Source organism: Diabrotica virgifera, chromosome 7 (assembly GCF_917563875.1).
Source record: "Diabrotica virgifera virgifera chromosome 7, PGI_DIABVI_V3a".
In the NCBI taxonomy this organism is placed as follows: Eukaryota; Metazoa; Arthropoda; class Insecta; order Coleoptera; family Chrysomelidae; genus Diabrotica; species Diabrotica virgifera.
In genome coordinates, this window is record NC_065449.1 from 46,702,997 (window position 1) to 46,711,489 (window position 8,493).

Below are 8,493 nucleotides of genomic sequence, written 5' to 3' on the forward strand. Positions count from 1 at the left end.
AGCGATTTGCAACAGTATTTTGTTATAATAGTATGTCCAAATCAATGATACAGCGATATTCAGTGCCAACTTAATTTTTATAAAAAATGGATAAGACTCACTTTGGAATGACCCTACTCAGATAATACCCATAAGATTAATGGTAAAAACAGAACAAGTGGGTCGAGGTGGAGGTGCAAATCGCGGTGGATGCTACTACAGTGAAACCTCCGTTAACCGAAATAATTGATGGGGAGGCCGTTTCGGATAACAAGAATTTCGGTTAAAAATAACATTGTTTTTTGTATTCTTCTTATATCAAATTACAGTATTGGAGAGATATAGCTACAAAACATCGTTGTCAACGGAAAACACAAAAGAAAATAGAAGATTTCTTAAAAAAAAACCTTAAACACAATTTTCCTTAATTTTATTGCTTTTTTTAAGTTCACTTTTTATTGACGAAATTATTCAAACTGTCAGCCATTTCAGTTGAACGATGTTTCGGTTAAAAAGGTTTCGGTTAACGAAGGTTTTACTGTAGTTAAGTCGCGGTCAATGTCATAGCAAGGAAGTCACCTGCGCTGTCAGTCTGTGCTTTTGCGATGTTGTGTCAGTCAAGTGATGATAGTGATGAAATACCAGCTGTAAATAATCAGATCCTCCTTCATATTTCAAAAATTTACTGAATTTAATTACTTTAGAAATTCAAAAATAAACATACAATAAATTCAATACAAAAAAGGGATTATATAAAAAGTATCAACTCAGATAGCGTAGGTAATGACAACTTGGCTTCGAACGGACCAATCACAGGGAAGCATCCTTGTAGGCCGCACAGTAGATATCCATGTAAAACAAACTCACTTTATTTTCAAAAGAATCAATGTAAACCTCCTGGATGGCATCGCGCTAAACCTGCACCGCGACTTACCTGCTCTGTTCTCTTCCATTCACTACAATGTATTTGTTCTACATGGATATCGACATCGACCTCGACCTCCACCTCCACCGCGACCCACTTGTTCTGTTCTTACCCAAAGGGTAAGCACAGAACAAGTAAGTCGCGGTGGAGCTGTAGGTCGCGGTAGATGCTACTAGTTAAGTCGCGGTCGATGTCGACAACACATAGCAAGGAGGTCACCTGCGCTGTCAGTCGAGCTAGAACCACTATCAATTGGCTGTAAATAATAAGATCCTCCTTCATGTTTCAAAAATTTACTGAATTTAATTACTTTAGAAATTTAAAAATAAACTGAATACAAAAAAGGGATTATATAAAAAGTATCAACTCATATCATCCTTGTAGACCACGCAGTAGACATCCATGTAAAACAAACTCATTTTATTTACAAAAGCATCGATGTAAACCTCCTGGATATACAGCTCCACCGCGACTTACTTGCTCTGTGCAGTTTCCAATTCCGGAGTCACAAAAGGTCTGCCCGAAAGCTTGGTTTACAATACCATCAGACATCAGTGTTCAGGTAGTGTAAATAAATCACGTTTATTAGGAACTCCAGCATTTGATGATCGTAGTTTTTTCGGATGAGCGTAGGTTTCAGCCATTCTATTCAAATTGAAATGAATCCAAAGATATTGTGTCATTTTACCATGTCTTTTTGTTCTGGGGTGAGCTTTTCTAGAGTTACATAAATCGAATTTCTTACACCACTCTTTTACATCTTGGCTACAATTGGTGATCCGGTAAAATCAGTCTCGAACTCTGGCAAGTGTTCTTTTGAATCGAAAAATTTCTCCAAAAAGGCTGCAATGAAGTTGCAACAAACTCTTAATATAACGTACTTCAACTTGAACTTTACGTACTTCAGCGTGAATTTCCAACTTCCAACATAGTAGAAATTTTATAATTAGAAGAATATTAAAAAATCAGGACAAGTTGTTTGGCGGATGGAGAGACTCCAACAATATAACTTCAATGTATGTAGTAGATCGCAAAGACCGTCTTTATAACATTGCAAATATTCTTATTAGACGAAACTGTTTGGAGTGACAATGCCAGTAATATAAAAGATTTGACAAAGAGAATGTAACCGAAGAAGTAAGTCTCCAGATGACCACAGTTAAACAAGAAGAAGATAATGATCAGAATGTTGTTCTGAAGTTATTTTCTTGTAGCATTTTTGCAATTAACTAGTATTTATGGAAAATAAGCCGCAATTTTGCTAAATAAATGATTTTATTAACAAGGGGAGGCAGTTTTGTTTTAATTTGATTCACAGTTGGACCACCATCTACAGATAGCTATTTCTGCATCTGATGCTTCATCAGTGTAGCTATGCAGTCCCAACTCTGAATCAAAAATCAAACAAGCCTCCGTTTTAAGGGGAATCACAGCGATGTAGTAATTCCACCTTTGAGACGCAAAACAGCCACATCTCTAGTAAAACTAGGAAGACGACGAAAATACCCAGATGCAAAGTTTACTGTAATAAAACAATTAAAATAATTGAAATTGATTTTGCTAACGTTTCAACGCTCAATTCGGGTGTCATTGTCAAAATACAAAAAATATTAAAAGATTAATATTTTTTGTATTTTGACAACGACACCCGATTTGGCGTCGAAACGTTAATAAAATCATTTATTTAGTAGTAACAAATAGACTTCCGAACGGTAAGGTTGTATCCGAGACGTTCTTATCAACGAGTAGTCAGTGGCGTAACTAGTCTCACCTGCGCCCCAATGCAAGTATTCCTCGTGCGCCCCTATTCCCAGACTTATTCTCCACCCCCCCCCAACCTCCAACACTATCAATACGTTATCCATTTCCGGATAAAATATTTTGGGAAAGTTTTATTTTGTTATATAAGTTGAAGCCATGCTTGTGGAATGTAAAAAGTAAAGAATATTCTAACAGGCAACTGCGAAACAACGAATATGAAGAATTAGTGGAAAAATGCCAAAAATTTTTATTTTTTGCTTTTTATTATTCATAGGACAGTGGAAAACAGTTAAATACACAACGCGGGAACCAGTACAACTGTGTGATTTGTCCGTGAATGTGTAGTAACAACGGATCTGTCCGTCGGACATATCCGCCGGACAAATACGCATGTGAATAGGGCCCTTTAGCTACGTAGGACGGATACAGACGTAGGACGGATAGAATTTTTAAAATGATCTTAAATTGACTCCCAGTGAAAAACTCCTGTCATCGTGAGCTCCAAAAACTCCTCTGAAGATCAGTTGGGTAGAAAGAGTTATAAACGAAAGGGTTTTGCAACGTTTGAATAAAAAGTTGCGAAGTAGTGAACACGGTTAAAAGGCTAAAATTGGAATAATTTGATCACGTAATGCGTCACCCAGAAAACTATGACATACTTCACCTTGTCATTCAAGGTAAAATAATGGGAAAAGGAAGTGTGGGCCGCCGTACAACTTTTTGGCTTTACACCAATTATTTGGGAAAACTAGCACTGAACTATTTCGTGCGGCTGTAAATAAGACAATGATTGTTAATATGCTACGCAACATGAGAGCCAAAGATCGACATGCGGTCTCGGCATCTTAAGAAGAAGAAAAACTCCTTTTGTGTTAAACCTACTTAGTGATACTTAGTAATATAACAAATGCTATATTACATACCATTTAAGGAATATATCGATGATACTATAATTTTAACATGTCATTATAAAACAAATTAATTCTATCACAATGTGAGAAAGTTGAAAAGTAAATTAAGCTGTTCCAGCATTTTTCATCACTAAGAAAGATTATACAAAGAAATATAACAGTAACTTTAAAGTTAATTATTAAAAAGTTATTATTCAAAAAATTAATTGAAAGTAAAATTAAGGGGCTATCCTAGTGTAAAAGTACGAAATTCACATACTTTTTTTTAATTTCTAAAATAAAAAGAACTGTACCAATTGTTTTGAAAATTTGCATGAGCATTGCACCGTGAAAATAAAACATAGCTCCACTGCTGCAGTGATCGGGACTAATAGAGACCCTGAAACATGAAATTTCAAAGTTATTTTGAAATATAAGTTATTTCCTATACTATCAACTAGGGGTATTTGATCGGATAAAAAATGTCAATTTGGCGGTTTCTCAAACTGCAAATATTTTAGCTAATTTTAAAAAAATTTTCAACACTTCGTCATTTTCCCAAATTTTAATATTTTTCAAAAATCATAGTTGATGGTATAGGAAATCTGTTGTGACTGAACGGAAGTGAGTGAACGGAATCAAATACTACGGATATTTGTTTTACATTTTTATTTTCGGGAAGCTACAGGGAGTTTTGCTTCAACATATTTTTTTGCTAAAATTTTTCCAGAATATCAGTTTTTTGCGCCCCCCTAAGGCCTGCGCCCCAATGCACCGCATTGGTTGCATTGGCGTTAGTTACGCCACTGCGAGTAGTTAAATTAGTATATTATTAAGGATATTATTTATCGTGAGTGATGTCCGACGATCCAATTAAATGGTCGTTATGTTATCACGAAACCAGAAACCAAAAGTCGATTAATAAGTAAGTTTTTACTTTTATTTTTATTAAAAATAAAGGAACAATTATTATTTTAAAATGTTTCCTAATCAGACGCCAACTGAGGCAATATTAGTCCAGGAAAAGAACGTTTTATTTTCAGAAAATGCACAACGTTCGAAAAATGAACAAGCATTATATAATGCATGGGTTCAATCAGAAAATAATGTTCAAAAACTTAATATAGATAATCAGCGCCTAAATCAAATAATTATCACAATGGAGCAAAGATTAGCAAAGCTTGAGAATACCCAACAAGATATAGGGTCAACAGCAAGCGCCGATAAAACAAAAACCAAAACAGACAAATCTGAATATTTTACCGATGAAGAAGATTTAGCCAACGAAACGGAGTGGATAAGACAAGAGAACAGGAGGACCAAAAAACGCAAAATGGATATTTCATTATCTCCTCCCTCTCCAGAGAAAGCAACAGCTGTAAAGCAAATTCAAAAGCCAAAACTGCCACCTCCGGTTGTAGTAGAAGGTTTCGAAGATGCTGCCAACTTAAGTAAGACTCTAGTCGATGCTAGTATTAAATTCACCATGAAAATAATAAACAGTGAAGTCATAAAAATCAATACACCCGACAGTAATGAGTATAGAAAACTAATAAACAGTTTAAACACGAGTAAACTTTCCTATCACACATATGAAAATAAACAAGAAAGACCAATCAGAGTAATGGTTAAGAAACTACATCATTCCTATCAGCCTAATGACATAGTAAAGGAGCTACAAAAAAGAGGATATAAAGCTATACAAGCTGATAAGAAATTGACGTGGAGAACTAAAAAACCTCTTGATATGTTCATCCTGACGTTCAGACAAGATGAAGATATAAACAAAATCTTTGGAATAACTGACATTTTGAGCATGAGAGTAGAAATTGAACCACTAAGGAGCTTGAAGCTGGTACCACAGTGCAAAAGATGCCAGGCCTATGGTCATACCTGGAAATATTGTAATAAGGAACCAAGATGTGTTAAATGCATCGGTAAGCACCTTACCAAAGATTGTCAGAAACCACTAAAAGAGGAACCAAAGTGTATCCATTGTGGTGAAAATCATCCTGCAAGCTACCGAGGATGTTATGAAGCCAAAAAAATACAAAAGCTGAGAAATCAGAGAACAAATAAGGCCAGTCTACCAAAACCACCACAAAGGGTCAATGAGAAGGAAAAGCCAAAAGCACAAAACGTCACTGCAAATAGAAAATACAGTGATGTAGTTAATAATGTAAAACAAACGGACCAAGAATTGGAAACCGAGAATACATTGAAAATAATATTAGAAAAACTCATCAAGATAGATGACAAAATAACACAAATAGATATACGCGTTACTAGGTTGGAACATAGCGCTAAAGGAGCTATACCGAAAATTCGAAATGGCTAAGCAACTACGAATCATGGAATGGAATGCCAATGGGCTTCTACAACATAAAAATGAACTGCAAACTATCCTAGATACAGAAGAAGTTGATTTATGTCTCATAGCTGAAACACATTTCACGAAACAATCTTTTATAAAGATTAGAGGATACAGGGTATACCACACTATACATCCTGACAATGCAGCCAAAGAAGGCAGCGCACTAATAATAAAAGATAACATTGAACATTATGAGGAGCTAAAATATGAAACAGAACACATACAAGCAACTACGGTATGTGTCAAACTCAAAACTAATTGCGAAGTTAATGTAAGCTCAATTTATAGCCCCCCTAGGCATTCCATTAAAAAAGAACAGTATGTAGAATACTTGAAAAGTTTGCGAAAAAGATATATCATTGGAGGTGACTTTAATGCAAAGCACACCCAATGGGGATCAAGATTAACAACAACTAAAGGAAAAGAGTTACTGGCAGCCATAAAAGAACAGAAATGTGAAGTAATATCAACAGGTAGACCGACTTATTGGCCAACAGATACAAACAAAATACCGGACTTAATTGATTTCTTTGTTATTAAAAATATTTCATCCAACTATGTAGATATTAATGAAGGTTGGGATATGAATTCAGATCATTCACCCATAATACTCACTGTGAGTGACACGATTATCAGAAAGGATTGTAACCCAATACTAACAAATAAACTAACAGACTGGGAAAGTTTTAGATCAATCCTTGAAGATAGAATTGAACTATCAGTACCATTAAAAAAACCTGAACAACTAGATGAGGAAGTTGAGTTGCTTGTACAAAATATACAAAAATCAGCATGGGAAAGTACTCCTACTATAAGATCAAACGTCAAAGGAAACAACTATCCGAAAGAAATTAAAAAGTTAATTAAAGAGAAAAGAAAACTTAGAAGGAAGTGGCAACAAACCAGAGCACCCCAAGATAAAACAAATTTAAACAATGCTAGTCAAAAACTTAAAAGAGAGATTCAAAATATAAAAAATGAGTCAATCATTTATTACCTGAGAGAGTTGACGGATAATAGTAGCACAGAGTACTCTCTATGGAAAGCTACAAAAAGGCTAAAAAGACCAGTAACCCATTCTCCACCCATTAAACTAGAAGATGGTACCTGGGCTAGAAGTAATGAGCAAAAGGCAGAGAGATTTGCCACATATTTAGAAAATACATTTAAACCGCATGATGACCAAAATAATGATCAAATATCGATAGAGCCTAATCAGACAGAGGAGAGAATCAGACCAACATCCCCGAAGGAAGTAGCTGATGAAATAAAAGACAATATAAATCCTAAGAAGGCACCAGGATATGATCTAATTACTGGAGAATTACTAAAAAACCTGCCTCGTAAAGCCATAGTCAAATTGACCAACATCATCAATGCTGCATTTAGATTGAGATATGTTCCAAATTTATGGAAAATAGCTGAGGTTATAATGATACCAAAACCAGGAAAATCACCAAATGAAGTGTCTTCATATAGACCATTATCACTTTTACCAGTGATGTCGAAGCTTTTTGAGAAACTTCTGCTAAAAAGAATAAAACCAATAATAGAAGAGAAAAAAATGATTCCAAACCACCAATTTGGCTTCAGAAATAAACATTCTACGATTGATCAGGTACACAGAATGACTAACATAATTGAGAAATCATTAGAAGAAAAGAAAGTCTGTTCTACAATCTTTTTAGACGTAGCTAAGGCCTTCGACAAAGTTTGGCATGAAGGTTTAGTCTACAAACTCAAAATTCTTATGCCTAAACAATATTCAGAAATTTTACAATCATATATATCTGACAGATATTTCAGAATTAAGCAAGAAGACGTGTACACTGATCTAAAAGAAATCAGAGCAGGAGTCCCTCAAGGAAGCGTATTAGGTCCTGTTCTCTACCTGTTATACACATACGATATACCTGAAACGGAAAATGATACTATAGCCACATTTGCAGATGACACCGCTATCTTAGCAGTAGGTGATACCAGCGAAGAAGCAGCAGAAAAATTACAGTTGGCAATCAATAAAATACACAACTGGACTAAAAAATGGAAAATCAAATTAAATGAATCTAAATCTATTCATGTCAATTTTACAAATAAAAAAATCGAAAACATTCCAATTAGAATAAATGATGCCCAAATACCATATGCATCTTCTGCAAAATATTTAGGTATCACACTTGATGCAAGGCTTCGCTGGAAAGTCCACATTAAAAAGAAAAGGGAAGAATTAGGTATCCGTTACAAAAAAATGTATTGGCTGATGGGAAGAAACTCTGCATTGTCCACATATAACAAAATACTTTTATACAAACAAATACTTAGACCAGTATGGATGTATGGTTGCCAACTCTGGGGCTGTGCCAATTCAAGTAATATTCAGATTATCCAGAGATTCCAGAATGAAGTATTACGGAACATTGTTGATGCTCCTTGGTATATCCGAAATGTCGACCTCCACAAGGATCTTGAAATGGAAGATGTAGACAAAGTTATCAAGAAGATGGCAGGTAGTCACGAACAACGGCTCCATAGTCATGTAAACATCGAGGCCATCCAGCTCCTCG